Below are 15,223 nucleotides of genomic sequence, written 5' to 3'. Positions count from 1 at the left end.
TCCATCTGTTTTATTTATTTATTTTAAGTTTCGCTTGTTTTAAAGTATGGCTGAGTTTCCCCCCTTGATTTTACTGTTTTATCTTTTGCAAACCGCTTTGAGTGTTGTTGTTTTTTATTACAATCGAGCTATGATATAACTAACTAACTAAATAGCCATGCCATCAGTTGCATGCATCGTGAGGGTTAACCAACCCTGGCATTTTTGTTGTTGTACTTTCAAAACACACAGCCTGTTTTGATAATTGTTTTGGGCCATTAAGAAGCGTCTCCACCCCCATCGTTCAGCCTGGACGCTGAGGTCCAGCGCTGAGGGCCTTCTGGCGGTTCCCTCCCTGCGAGAAGTGAGGTTACAGGGAACCAGGCAGAGGGCCTTCTCAGTGGTGGCGCCTGCCCTGTGGAACACCCTCCCACCAGATGTCAAGGAAATAAAAAACTATCTGACTTTTAGAAGGCATCTGAAGGCAGTCCTGTTTAGGGAAGTTTTTAATGTTTGATCTTTTATTGTGTTTTTAATATTCTGTTGGGAGCCACCCAGGGTGGGGGTATAAATATTACATTATTATTATTATTATTATTACTAAAACAGATCTTTTCCTGTTGAGTTTAAGTTTCCTTTGCTAACTTTTCTACTATAGAGAAAGATTAGATAGATAGATAGATAGATGATAGAGATAGATAGATGATACCGTATGTTTCTGTGTATTGGATGAGGTTTTTTGACTAAAAAATCACGTCAAAAAACTGGGGTCCTCCAATACACGGATAGTGGCATGGGGGAGGAGGAGCGATCTGGGGGGTGTTTCCTGCCCATAGCTGCGTGGGGGGGGGGAGAAGCTGCACACTGCCAGCCAGCTTGTTGGCGGGAGCACAAATTCCCCCGATGCCGCTGCGCGCAGCGGGCTCTCCCTGGGTCGTTTCCCACGCATGACGGCATCGGGGGAGGTTGTGCTCCCAGGAGCGCAACTCTCCCCCGATGCCTCTGTGAATGGGAAACGACCTATGGAGTGTTTCCTGCCTGCAGTTGCATGGGGTGGGGGTGGGGGTGGGAAGAGGCTCAACAACTTTGGGCCATCTCCCCTCATTTTCCTAAAATTGATTCCCCAAAAATAGGGGGCGTCCTATGGACAGAAAAATATGATAGATAGATAGATGATGATAGATTAGATGATAGATACAGTGGTACCTCGGGTTACAGACGCTTCAGGTTACAGAGGCTTCAGGTTACAGACTCTGCTAACCCAGAAATAGTACCTCAGGTTAAGAACTTTGCTTCAGGATGAGAACAGAAATCGTGCTCTGGCGGTGTGGCAGCAATGAATTTAAAGGAAAGCCAATTGGGAAGTGGTTCCCACATAAAATAGGATACATCATTCAGCCTTTAACATTAAAAGGAAATAAGAATGCAAGGCCTTGTCTAGGCATTGCAGTGAAAACTCATCCAGCTGTGCTGCAAGGGGGGGGCATTTACTGGAAGAAAAATCTTCTGAGTCATAGTCTGCTTCTTATCAAGGGATAGCTTTCTCTCTTCCAGCTCGCCTTTCAGCCCAGCTTCAATGAATCACTCGTATTCTTGATTAAGTATGCTTTTCCATTTGCAGCTGGATAAGTACATCTCCAGTAGATTCTTGAGCAAAGAATATGCCCAGCTGTGTCTGTGGTGTTTGCTTAAACTGGATAAGGGTCCTAATGGAGGATTAGTCAAGCCCCATTGCGTGTTGTTCCTCTAGAGGAGAGATTTGGATTACATTGGAGGGAACTAAAAATAATAATAATAAAATTGTCCAGTAGCACCTTATAGACCAACTAAGTAGTGGGATAAGTGGATTGCCAAAAGGTAAAGGACCCCTGACAGTTAAGTCCAGTCGCGAATGACTCTGGGGTTGCCGAATGACTCGGAAAAACTGTCTGCAGATAAACGCTGGCTCCCTCGGCCAGTAAAGCAAGATGAGTGCCGCAACCCCAGAGTCGTCCACGACTGGACCTAATGGTGAAGGGTCCCTTTACCTTTAAAATGATCACTGCCTTTATTTCTTTTTAAAATAATAATAATATTTTTTATTAGTTTTTACACATATTTTCCAGCATAACATCCTTTCGAATTTTTTGGCTGTAAAGCCTTTCTAATTACAGTGGTGCCTCGCAAGACGAAAAGAATCCGTTCTGTGATTTTCTTCGTCTAGCGGTTTTTTCGTCTTGCGAAGCAAGCCCATTGACGGATTAGCGGATTAGCGCTATTAGTGGCTTTTAGCGGCTTATCTGCTGATCGGATCAGCTGATAAGCGGCTTAGTGGCTTAGAAAAAGGGGGGGAGGGGGAAAAAACCAGCAGGAACTCGCAAGACATTGTCGTCTTGCGAAGCAAGCCCATAGGAAATTCGTTTTGCGAAGCACCTCCAAAACAGAAAACTCTTTCGTCTAGCGAGTTTTCCGTCTTGCGAGGCATTCGTCTTGCGGGGCACCACTGTATGCATTTTGTTACTATCATTATTGCTATAAACTCAAATTTCCAATACATCTATTCTTAATTCTTTTCACAATAATTTATAAATTGCTCCTTACAAAACTTCTTTTAACCCTGCAAGTGATGTCAATTGGTTACCATTGCTTTCCAGATATATCGAAAACTTCTTCCATTCCTTTAGGAAAGTGTGGTCCTGCTGGTTCCGAATTTCCCCTGTTAGTCTCGCCATCTCAGCTGTACAGCAATATCTTGGTTTACAGACGCTTCAGGTTGCGTTTTTTCAGGTTACGGACTGCCAAAACCCGGAAGTATGGGTTACTTCCGGGTTTTGGCGGTCGCACATGTGCAGAAGTGCTAAATCATGCTTTGTGAATGCGCAGAAGTGCTGAATCGCAACCCCGTGTGTGCAGATGCACAGCTGCGGGTTGCGAATGTGCATCCCGCATGGATCACGTTTGCAACTCGAGCATCCACTGTATTGCTGTTCCTTATTGCTTTGGTGGTCCTCGAGCACTAGGAGCATAGTCTGGCCATATCTCTGGGCTATGCTACCTACCCACTGTGCATAGCTGTGGACTCTGTAATAGAAAGAGATTGACAGTGCAGGAATGAGATGAATGAAAATAGACAGCTGTAAAGTGATAGAGGCTATTTTTGGTGTGCGTGTTTTCCCTTTATAATGGATGAGATTGTAGGTATAGGGGAGGGGAGGAGGAGATTTCACAAATTTGTTCCAGGTCCAGAGAAATGATGCTTGGCCACTGCTCCGACTCTGCATAATGGCAGAACATTGAGTCCAATCAAAGGAAGCAGACGTGATTCACTTGAGGCACACGTTCCCAAGAAGCACGCAGCTGTAGGTCGTCTTCCACTGTTACTGGCCAGCGAGTTCCAGAATCAGTACAGTACCATGGAGGCTTACAAGCATATGACATGTAAAAATGTGCCTGTTGACATGGATATTTATTATCAGTGCTAGCAACAAGATTGTTAATCTGGTGGGTTTGCCAAAATCCATTTAAAATACATTGTGGAGCGAAGGGGGAGTGCTCAAATTGTGTCAGGAGAAAACCTGGGTTTCTTATGCAATGAGCTCTGAAGAGGAAAGCTCTGTACCCATTTTAAGATGCATGAGGGACCGTCTGGCTGCATCCCAAGTACGCTCAGAAAAAATCCCCACTCCAACCAGCTTGCAATCATGAAATTGTATGGTGTGGGAACCATGCAGATGAGGAAAAAGACAACCATATTCTGACAAATTCAGTTATAATCCAAAGTGCTCCAGAGCTTCCAGTCAGAGAGGTCAGGGCTGGTGTCTAAAGTGTATACCAGTATTTTCTCCAGGTTACATGCCGACCATAATTACTTCAGCCTTGGCCAAATTCAGCTTCAACTGGCTCATATACAGCTTGCCATCCAACAGGGACAAGCACTGGATGAACACTAGGATAAGATTTGTTACCGAGAAGCTGAGTTCAGCTGGAACTCTGAACATGCCATGAGACTATTTGCTTAAACAGATCAGGATTGTAGTACCTCAAGGACCTCCTCTCTCAATATGAACCTACCCGGACCCTGAGATCATCTTCTGAGGCCCTTCTTGGTGTGCCTCCTCCTCGAGAGGTCCAGAGGGTGGCAACACGAGAACAGGCCTTCTCTGCAGTGACTCCCTGTCTGTGGAATGCTCTCCCCAGAGAAGTTCGCCTGGTGCCTTCATTATATATACCGTATTTTTTGCACCATAACACTCACTTTTTTCCTCCTAGAAAGTAAGGGGAAATGTCTGTGCGTGTTATGGAGCGAATGCCTGCGGGTAGCGGGGGGGGGGGATCTGCTGCAGTCGTGAGCAGAGGATCCATGGTTCCCCCTTCCTTCCCTCCTCCGTGGTTACAAAACATGGATCCTCAGGATTTTTGCATTGGGCTACTCCAAACTCACTGTCAGATCACATGTCTGTGGCCACAGCATGAACCACAAAAATCATATATCCACTATTTCATTTAGAATATTTTTTTCTTGTTTTCCTCCTCTAAAAACTATGTGCGTGTTATGGTCTGGTGCGTGTTATAGAGCGAAAAATACAGTATTTTTAGGCAGCAGGCGAACATTCCTCTTCAACCAGGCCTTTGGCTGATTGACATCTGATTCCCTTTGAAATTGTGTTGGGGAGAGAGGGGTTATTGGGTTGTTCGTGTTTTTGTTTTCATAATTGTCCACAGCACCTTGGCCATATCTAATTCAAGTATTCACCCACTCATCCTTATCCAGTCATTTACTCCGGGAAACATTACAGTACATATCCCCCAACAATCTGCTGCACTCAGAGATCGAAATAACTCTACATTGACATTGCTAGGGAAATGTCTCTACCTTTCCCCATGAATGGCATTCCAGTCACCTGGCTGTAAACTCTGATCCTTTGTGACCTCACTGCTACTTGGAAAACCATATTGTACTATGTAATGATGGCTCACTACAGTGGTACCTCCTCACTGGAAGGACAGATCCTGAAGCTGAGGCTCCAATACTTTGGCCACCTCGTGAGAAGAGAATACTCCCTGGAAAAGACTCTGATGTTGGGAAAGATTGAGGGCACAAGGAGAAGGGGACAGGGACGCGGACTTATAAAAAATATTGGGGGGGCCCGGGAAAGCTCATGAATAATAAATAAGCTCATGAATATGCAAATAAAGTGGCTCCGGCCCTAAATAGGGCAAGCCACGCCCCCCCAGCCAGCCGATTGGCTGGCTGGGAGGTGTGGCCAGTCGGGATTCCCCTGTTCTCGCGGGATTTCCGGCAGTGCCTTGGCAGTGGCGGTGGTGCTGCGAAGCAGCGAGGCAGGAGCCCCCGCCCCCGGGGATTCCCTAATCTCGCGGGGGACGGCCGGGGCTCTCCGATTAGGGCGCGCGGCTGGCTGGCTGGCTGGCGAAGGAGCAGGTGGGGAGGAGGCGGGGGACGGCGGCGGCGCTCTGCTGGAAGGGCGCCCGAGATTTTTTGAGGGGGCTCGAGCCCCCTCAGGCCCCATGGAGTCGGCGCCTATGGAACGGGACGACAGAGGACGAGATGGTTGGACAGTGTTCTTGAGGCTACCAACATGAGTTTGATGAAACTGCGGGAGGCAGTGGAAGACAGGAGTGCCTGGCGTGCTCTGGTCCATGGGGTCACGAAGAGTCGGACACAACTAAATGACTAAACAAAACAGTGGTACGTTGGTTCTCAAATGCCTTAGTACTCAAACACCGAAAACTCAGAAGTAAGTGTTCCAGTTTTCAATTCTTTTTCAGAAGCTGAACGTCCAATACTGCCGTCGGCTATTGTTTCCAGGGTGCCTGCTGTGGAATGTGAAACACAGAGCAGTCAAGTACAACATCCCTAGAGTGGACATAAAAAGGGGGTGTCTGGACCAGCCAGTCAGAACTTCCTGTTTCCTCCTAGGCTGGGACAGACTTCCTCTACATGTGACCAGAGGTGGGCGTGGCCTCACCTGTGCAGGTAACAAAAGCATAGGACTGGCCGCCATCTCTCTCTCTCTCTCTGACTACATTCGTCGAAGAAGCAACATCTGCTTAGCCTAAGATGCTCTCTTGGCTTCCAGACAAGAGAGGACAAAGGAGCTGTCGCCTTATGGGATAGTTTCCAGGTATAATACTTTTGTAACTTAAGTCTTCCTTCTGGGATCCATCTGTGAAAAGAATGAGTGAGTAAACTCTTTTTATACTTTTATAGAAGACTGTGTGGTGTCTATTCCTTTTATGAGGGACTAAATGGGGAATTGAAGGGACGCGTGTGGCGCTGTGGGTAAAACCTCAGCGCCTAATACTTGCCGATCGTATGGTCGGCAGTTCGAATCCCCACGGCGGGGTGAGCTCCTGTCGTTCGGTCCCAGCTCCTGCCCACCTAGCAGTTCGAAAGCACTCTTAAGTGCAAGTAGATAAATAGGGTCCGCTTTATAGCGGGAAGGTAAACGGCGTTTCCATGTGCTGCTCTGGTGCTGGCTCGCCAGAGCAGCTTCGTCACGCTGGCCATGTGACCCGGAAGTGTCTTCGGACAGCGCCGGCTCCCGGCCTCTTGAGCGAGATGAGCGCGCAACCCCAGAGTCGGACACGACTGGTCCATACGGGCAGGGGTACCTTTACCTTTACCTTTAAAGGGGGAATTACCAAGTAACTTGTTTTAGAGGCTTTAGCGAGCCTGAGCAAACACATCTGCTGTGCAAGTTTTAAAAGGGGAATGTTACTCTGCTAAATTGTAGAAGTTATTAACACAAGTTGGAAAGGATATAAGCAAACAATATATCCCCTGCTTCATCCCTGAACATTCCCACACCTGCACCAATCAGAAGCTCCCTTTTGGTTTTCAAACATTTTGGAAGTCAATCAGACTTCTGGAATGGATTAAGTTTGGCACTTTTGTTTTTGCTATTTATTTTGCGTTTTTGTTTTTGAGGCATTTTCAGTTAATTTGCTTTTGTGACTGTGTGGAACCCAGTTCAGCTACCAATTGATTGACTGTGTGACTGCGGAAATGGATAAAAACCACCCATCCAAACAATGACTATCATCAGTGCAGGTAAGAAATTTTATTATTATTATTTTTATCATCTATAGTACTGTCTTATTTATTTTATAGTACAGTACATCGATTATTGCTTTCATTTTATTGATCAGTGGTCTTGTTAGATAGTAAAATTCATGTTCAATTGCTGTTTTAGGGGTTGTTTTTAAAAGTCTGGAAGGGATTAATCCCTTTTGCATTACTTTCTATGGGAAAGCGCACCTTGGTTTTGGAACGCTTTGGTTTTGGAATAGACTTCCGGAACGGATTAAGCTTGAGAACCAAGGTACCACTGTACTTGGTTTTTTTGAGGGGAAAGTCATGTAAGGGAAAGTCATGTGAGGGGTCACTTGTCCTTGGCCTTATCTTCTTTCTTATCAGAGTTAATGCTTGTCATGAAGCCATTTGCTGATAACGTGATGACTCTTGGACTCCACTTTTTGAAAGCATTCTTGGGGATTTTCCTAAATTCCCAACAGAAACCTTCAGCTGCAACAACAACTCTTCATAATCGCAGTGCTATCAAAGAGTCTGAAAGATCTCATAAGCACAGAGACCCATTCTCTCTTGAGTTGCACTTCAGGTGAAAATAAGTCTGTCCAACTTCATAAGCGTTTCGTGTGTGTGTGTTTGAGCTGACTTCATTTGAGGTTAACTGGTTGACTCAATGCCCAAAGAAGTTACTTTGGTTTCCTTAACTTTGAGAAATAGATTGGAACATTCCTTTAGAAAAAAAAGTTCTATTGAAATTCTGGAAGGAATCTATAGAATGGCTTTACATCACTCAGTTCTAAAAGGTAAGTAACTGAGAAGCTCCACGCTCGCTTTTTCTGCTAATTCCCGACATTCCTGCCCCCACACGATAAATACACCGGAAAGGTTTTAGAGATTCTGAGTGGTTCCAGTGAATTGACAGATTTACCTTGGTTTTAAAGTGAAGTGGACAGTAAATTGATCCAGTTCTTCTTGGCTGATTTATTGGTTCTTTAAAGACTGGAATAGCACATAAGAAAACACTATAGAAGAGAAGGTCATATTTTCTAACCTGCTGGTACAAAAATAGATTTTGTTCATTTGTCAGTAACAAATAGAACTAAATCTTTTTATCTACCTGCCAGGTTCCTCTTGGCTGAAATAAAGAACCCACAATTTTCTCTTCTTTAAAGGTATGAGCAATTAATCTTCCAGAGCATGGATGGGCTGGTTACAGTATCACATGCTCCCCTTTGAAAAACAATTCCAAACTAATCCCAAGGGTAAGGGTATTTTAAGGGTGCCATCCTGTGCACTCTTACTGGTAAGGAAGCACCATTAAAATCAGTGTGAACGAACTCTTAATAAACCTGTATAGGATTGCGCAGTGCACCCTCTGACCGTCTGATTCAAGATTTCAAAGGGCACCACCGAAAATGTCCTTCAAAGTCAATACGCCATGGTGGTTATTTAAGGCGAACGAGGAATGTGCAAATCAAGACTGTGCTGGTAAATCGTGTCCTCCCTAAAAGAGGGGACGTGTTGCTGTGAGACCTGGAGACTGACCTCCTGGTTGTGGGTGGGTATATTGGAAAGCCACACCACCTGATTGGTAGGTCCCTCGTTCCTGGGTTTAATCTGGCCAATGGGGTGCAGTCTAAACGGATCGAGGGACCAATATATACCTATGCACATGACCCAGAGCTTCCTCTTTTGGCTCGTGCATCGGAACACCCGCCCACCTCTCCCTACTTTTAGGGCATTTTGTGATTGACCTTGCTATGCTGTTGTGTGTTGTCTCTCGTTGGGACAGGGGCATGGCAGGAATTAACCCACTTGGCTGATTGGCTGTTGCCATTTGGGTTTCGCCTGACGCGTAGCAAATCGTCACAACTTGTAAGGTTGCAGATAGGCACTGGTTCAGGTGATAGGGATGGGAGAACGGTCTCACCATCCCTATGTGAAGGGCATTCCGTTATAGGAATCCAGGGACTCAACTTGGTTTGGTCAACCCCCTCTCGGGGGTGCCCGTGCCTGAGTCCAGGGGAGCATCTGAGGAGTGAACATAGTCTGTTCCCGGGCTTTTCACCTACCTCAGGTGTTCACCCTTGGCTGACCTATGCTGGAGCCCTGGGTCAACGCTACCTGCAAGGGTGCAGGGAGCTAGTCAAACCAGAGCCTATGCAACCAGTCACTTGCTGTAATCCATAAAGTTATGGCCTAAATTCTGCCAAAAAACCAAAACTAAAATTTGAGTCAAATGTGTTTTTATGTAGGGAAGAGATAAGTTCCTTCCTGTGCATATCTTAGAGTAGGTAAGAGTTGTGTATTTTGGAAGCTAGGTGCACCTTAACTTGGCATATTCTTAAAGCCCTTCCAGAGCAACGCTGTAAGGAACAATCCTCTCTTTCTATTTTGTATGTTCCAAATTCACACAAATGGAATTTCGGGACCCCGGGGGCAAAAGGAAATAGAGCTGCCAAAAAAGCACATCGACAAATTGGTGCTTGCCCGAAGTGAAGGGTATGAGGAGAAGAAAAGCTCTGAGACTGTGACAGTGATCTCATAGCTGATAAATCACTTCTCCTCGTCAGTACAAAGGTAAAGGCATCCTGATTGACGTTTATAATCCCCCAGCAATCCTCTCCAGTTCCTGCTTCAAAACTTCCTTAATGGCTTCAGCTGTAGCTCGGGCAATGTTGAATGGGAAAGCTCCAGCACTCAATCCACAGAATACGTTGCACTAATAAAAATGTTCTTAACCTGCTTTCCCCCACTTGTCAGAATTTGACATTTTAATACAGATTCTGAGAAAGAGAGAGGGAGGGGGAGAGAGAGAGAGAGAGAGAGAGAGAGAGAGAGAACGAACCAGACCCAAATCAAAGGGTGCTTCCAGAGAGTCACTATGTTTTGCTGGAGGGATTCATGTGCATACCAAAAACTTATTTTTGTGCTTTTAAAGTGGATTAACGTCCTTTATTGCCCTAGAGCAACAAACCCACTTTTTCTAAAAAAAACCCAAAAACAAAACCTAGACTTTGTGGGAGTTAAGAAAGTGATGGGAAAATGCACTGAAAACTGTGGGATGGATGAATGAGGGGAAAGAAGACATAAAAACACCCTGGAGGGGAATGCAGATGAATGCCTTTTGTTGTGCAGCTTCCCCATAATAAAATCAGAATGATTTGTGCAAACAGGATGAATGCTGAATCAACAGGATGTCTGGTGGAGCTAATAATAATAATAATAATAATAATAATAATAATAATAATAATAATATATTATTTGTGTTTTATTGTATTTTTAATATTTTGTTGGAAGCCCCCCAGAGTGGCTGGGGAAACCCAGTCAGATGGATGGGGAATCCTAATAAATATATTGTTGTTGTTGTTGGTGGTGGTGGTGGTGTTGTGTGAGACCCCAGGGAGCAGATGGGGGGAAATCCTGAGATTCAGAGGAATCTCTTTATATAATAATAATAATAATAATAATAATAATAATAATAATAATAATAATTTATTATTTATACCTCGCCCATCTGGCTGGGCCTCCCCAGCCACTCTGGGCGGCTTCCATAAAAACAAAAAATACAATAAAATATCACACGTTAAAAACTTCCCTGAACAGGGCTGCCTTAAGATGTCTCCTGAATGGCAGGTAGTTGTTTATCGCTTTGACATCTGCTGGAAGGGCGTTCCACAGGGCGGGCGCCACTACCAAGAAGGCCCTCTGCCTGGTTCCCTGTAGCTTTGCTTCTCGCAATGAGGGAACCGCCAGAAGGCCCTCGGCGCTGGACCTCAGCGTCCGGGCAGAATGATGGGGGTGGAGACGCTCCTTCAGGTATACTGGACCGAGGCCGTTGAGGGCTTTCAAGGTCAGCACCAACACTTTGAATTGAATATATATGGATATATTTCTCGATTTTCTGTTTATAACTTTGTATTTGTAAAACCAATAAAAATGATTTCAAAGAAGAAGAAGAAAAAAAATGATTATCTAAAGGGGAAGAAATAACATGATGAAGGTACAATACTAAAAACCAGGAAGAAATGGAACAACCACATAGGTCCCCAACAACGATACAAGTATATCCAACTTTGAGGTAAAAAATGTTTCCTTCCAAATGTGCACATTTTAAAATGAAGTAGTAATTGGAACTTCTCTCATGCCTGAGGCACCTAATCCCTTATGGTCTTCACAATTAAAGTTGGGTAATTAAATATCTATTGAATGGTTTCAGTCTCTTTCCCACATTTCTGTGGTTCACATTTCTCTGGCAGCTCATTTTGGGTTCAGCATTTGAACATATTAATTAAAGTTTTTTTTTATGATACGAAGACATCAGTTTAACGACTTGCGCAGACCCTGCAGAAGAAATAAGAACCTCATGGAGGGACTGCGAAAACCATTTAGCGGCAACAACAAACCTGGCAATCCTTACTGAGGAAACGCTTTGGGACAGAGACATTTTATGGGGAGGGCTTTTAAACATGGGCAACAATAAAATTACACATTTTATTGGATGATTGGATCTCCTACGGGAAGGGGGATGTACATATCCTGCTATGGTCAAAAAAATCAGCAGCCTCGGTGATTGATTTAAGGCAGCTCATCTAGACATGATGGTCAGTGGTTTTAAATCTGTAGGGACTATTCAAATCCAGCACAGCTGCTCAGTTTTATAACTCAAAAATATAGCTGTGTACTTTGTTTATCAAGCAACAAACATGAACTTGAAAGCTGCTTCTGCTTTCAAAATTCTTAGTAGCATCCAGGGATGACTGGTGGAAAATTGCTAGGAAAGCAGGTCTCTCTGCAGTTAAGACAGGATTATTATTAAGGAACTGTGGACAGAATATGAAAGGTGGCCCATGATTTGTGTTCCCACCCCAAGACGAGCACTGAATGTATCACAGACCTTTCAGGAAAAAATGGTGTGAATACCCTGGGCATGGAAAAAGGGGAAATAATTCAGCTATTAGGTGTACCCCCAAGGCTGCGCTGGGATGATGAGAGTTGTACTTCAGAACAACTGGAAGGCACCATATTGGGGGAAATTGATGAATGCTATAAGCCACAGGGTAATAAGAGATATGAACTATGACTGCAACGTTATAATCAACACCCAAATCTTACAGTAGCACAATATCCTTTAAGCTAGTTCTGCCGACCTCTGAGTGATCAGAAAACCCAAAGTATTCCCCCTCCCCAGTGAAGCAAATATATTTAGTATAGTAGAAGATCAAACCTATCCATTCTGAAGGAAATCAGCCCTGAGTGCTCACTGGAAGGACAGATCCTGAAGCTGAGGCTCCAATACTTTGGCCACCTCATGAGAAGAGAAAACAACCTGGAAAAGACCCTGATGCTGGGAAAGATTGAGGGCACAAGGAGAAGGGGACAACAGGATGAGATGTTGGACAGTGTTCTCGAAGCTACCAGCATGAGTTTGAGCAAACTGCGGGAGGCAGTGGAAGGACAGGAGTGCCTGGTGTGCTCTGGTCCAGGGGGTCACGAAGAGCTGGACGTGACTAAACAACTAGACAACAACAATAGTATTTAGTTTTCAGATCAGAAAACTAATAGACCTACTCACTATGTGCCCACTCGACCACTTTCATCTGTGTAATTTAATCTGTGGTTTTAGTTTATAGTGTACACTTTTTACTGTTGCCTTTATCCATTTTGCTTTTTTATAAACCTGCTTTTAAACGTTTGTTTTCATTGACAGTTCAATGTATATTTAAAATTTTAAGAAGAAGAAGAATGTTGTTATGGAGGCCACTTGGGGCAGCTTCCAACACATATAAAAGCATAATGAAATATCAAACATTAAAAACTTTCTGCCTTCAGGTGTCTTCTGTTTTATATTCTTGGAGATTTTATTTACATTCAAGTGTCATACAGACTTGCTTAAATAACTAACACAGTAAAGTTAAGTTCTAAAGAGGATAGCTGGATGGCTGGTACTGTTTGTGGCATGTCTATCACACCATAAAAACAACATCATGGATAGACACTGTTGGATAGCTGCTCTCAGAAGGCCCCACCGCTGTTCTGCTGATGACCCAAAATCTTGGCTACAGCTACCTGCCTCCAGTGGTCCTCTCAGCACTGGGCCGTTACTGGTTTTCCTTCACCCATCTCTGGGCCCTGGGTGCCTGCAGGTGGCACTTGCCTAGGGTTGCCATACTAAGTTATTGGGCTTTTTTTTTGATCTTCTAATGATTTTTTTTAATTAAAAAAAATTAAACCCCCTTGCCATACATCTGGGTTTCCCTGGACATTTTGTCGATTTGTCTCAAAACCCGCTTGGACGCCATTTTCTTGCCCAATTCCCAGACATGTCTGGCAAAACCCGGACATATGATGATGATGATGATTTGTTGAATTTATATACCGCCCTATACCCGGTGGCCTCAGGGCGGTTCACAGAATAAAATCAAGATATAAAACCACAAAATACATAATAAAAATAAAAACAACCACGCAATAAGCCCCGCCTTCCCCAGCACATTTTAAAAGGGCATAGGATGTCAATCAGATCAACCAAAGGCCTGGTTAAAAAGGAACATTTTTGCCAGGCACCTAAAGGTGTATAATGAAGGCAGCAGGAGAACTTCCCTGGGGAGAGTATTCCACAGATGGGGAGCCAGTGCAGAGAAGGCCCCGTTCTCGTGTTGCCACCCTCCAGACCTCTCAAGGAGGCACATGAAGAAGGGCCTCAGAAGATGATCTTAGGGTCCGGGTAGGTTCATATGGAAAGAGGCAGTCCTTGAGGTATTGTGGTCCTGAGCCATTTAAGGCTTTATAGGTCAAAACCAGCACTTTGAATTGGGCCCGGAAACTAATTGGTAGCCAGTGCAGTCAGACCAGGATCAGTGTAATTTGCTCAAACAGTCTTGCTCCGGTGAGCAACCTGGCTGCTGAATTCTTCACTAGCTGAAGTTTCCGAACTGTCTTCAGAGGCAGCCCTATGCTTGCCATTTTAATTCCCCAGCCATGTCTCCAGAGCTCCAACAGAGCATCCCTTCAGGGGTCCAAAAGCGTTATGGGGGAATTAAAACGGTGAACACACCCAGCAGTGCTTGCTGGCTTGACCAGCTTTAAAAGAGCAGGCACCAGCAACACCCACCTGTGCCTACCTGGTACTGTCTAAGCAAGGAGAGGGAGGGGGTCCACTATGGCAAACCTGGTGTCACGCCTGACAGGTATGAATAAGTCATTTAACGTGATGTAAAATGACAAAATATTGAAGAACATGGACCCCCCCAACGCCACACTACACTTCCATAGGCAGTCAGTACATATTTTTTTCTTAATTGAAGTGTAAGCTTTTATGGGCTACAGTTTGTTTATTATTTAATGACAGTCTGCTTCAGTGCTATGGTAATTCAAGTTGACATTAGTAGTTGTTTGATTGACAATGGACTCTCTAAGAATTTTTGTTGGTCTTACAAAAGCCGCTTAGCTTCCTTTAAAGTTTATCTGGTTTTTACCCTGAGCATGGAACTAAATTTGCCTCAAATGTCACTTCAGGCAACATTTGGAAAATATAACCGAATATTGCTTTCCTCTGTGTTATATTTTGAGACCTTTATGTCACCAGTTTTACTTGTTTCCCTGTGAGTTGTGAATCTAATGGATGAGTGTTGCCCCCCCTTACGCAAGATCCGAGATGAAGAGCTAAGCAAACCAGCTGGGATATCCATTTGTCTTCTGTTCTACTTATCAATAAATTTTAAAACACGTTCACAGCTGACATCACTCAAGCCACATGCAGAGTGAAGTTGTGCATTTGTTTTGGAAATTGCTGTAATTAAGGTTAAAGACAATAACTCAGCACTCGCCTGCCAAATTGTAGACAAACCATTACATTTTATGGGAAAGTCTGAACTGAAAAACAGATTTCCTCTACTGTTACTAGAAAATAGAACAAACTGGCCATCTTGCGCTATTAGCATGAGCAAAATACTAACTTGATTCCATAAAAGGAATGGCTCACCAAATGGGTAAGTTGACTCTTGGGGAGACACAACCACCATTACTCACTGACATTTCCCCCCTGCATACGACAGAACATTGTGGTTTAACTGAAAGCACTACTAACTGCCGCGGCGGGACACGGGTGGCGCTGTGGTCTAAATCACTGAGCCTCTTGGGCTTACCGATCAAAAGAAGAAGAAGAAGAATTTGGATTTGATATTCCGCTTTATCACTACCCTAAGGAGTCTC

General features: G+C 44.2%; 1 long non-coding RNA gene across 1 annotated transcript; it reads left to right on the top strand.

Annotated features, from left to right (window-relative positions):
* Positions 1 to 5,523: 5,523 nt before the first annotated feature.
* Positions 5,524 to 9,807, top strand: LOC308576513. The gene is made up of 4 exons (XR_014003275.1): positions 5,524 to 6,162; positions 6,908 to 7,301; positions 7,397 to 7,812; positions 9,456 to 9,807. It is a non-coding gene; the product is annotated as an uncharacterized lncRNA (long non-coding RNA).
* Positions 9,808 to 15,223: the final 5,416 nt, after the last annotated feature.

This window comes from Podarcis bocagei (genome assembly GCF_964188305.1).
Source record: "Podarcis bocagei genome assembly, chromosome: 1".
In the NCBI taxonomy this organism is placed as follows: Eukaryota; Metazoa; Chordata; class Lepidosauria; order Squamata; family Lacertidae; genus Podarcis; species Podarcis bocagei.
This window is presented reverse-complemented; position numbering and strand designations above follow the sequence as displayed.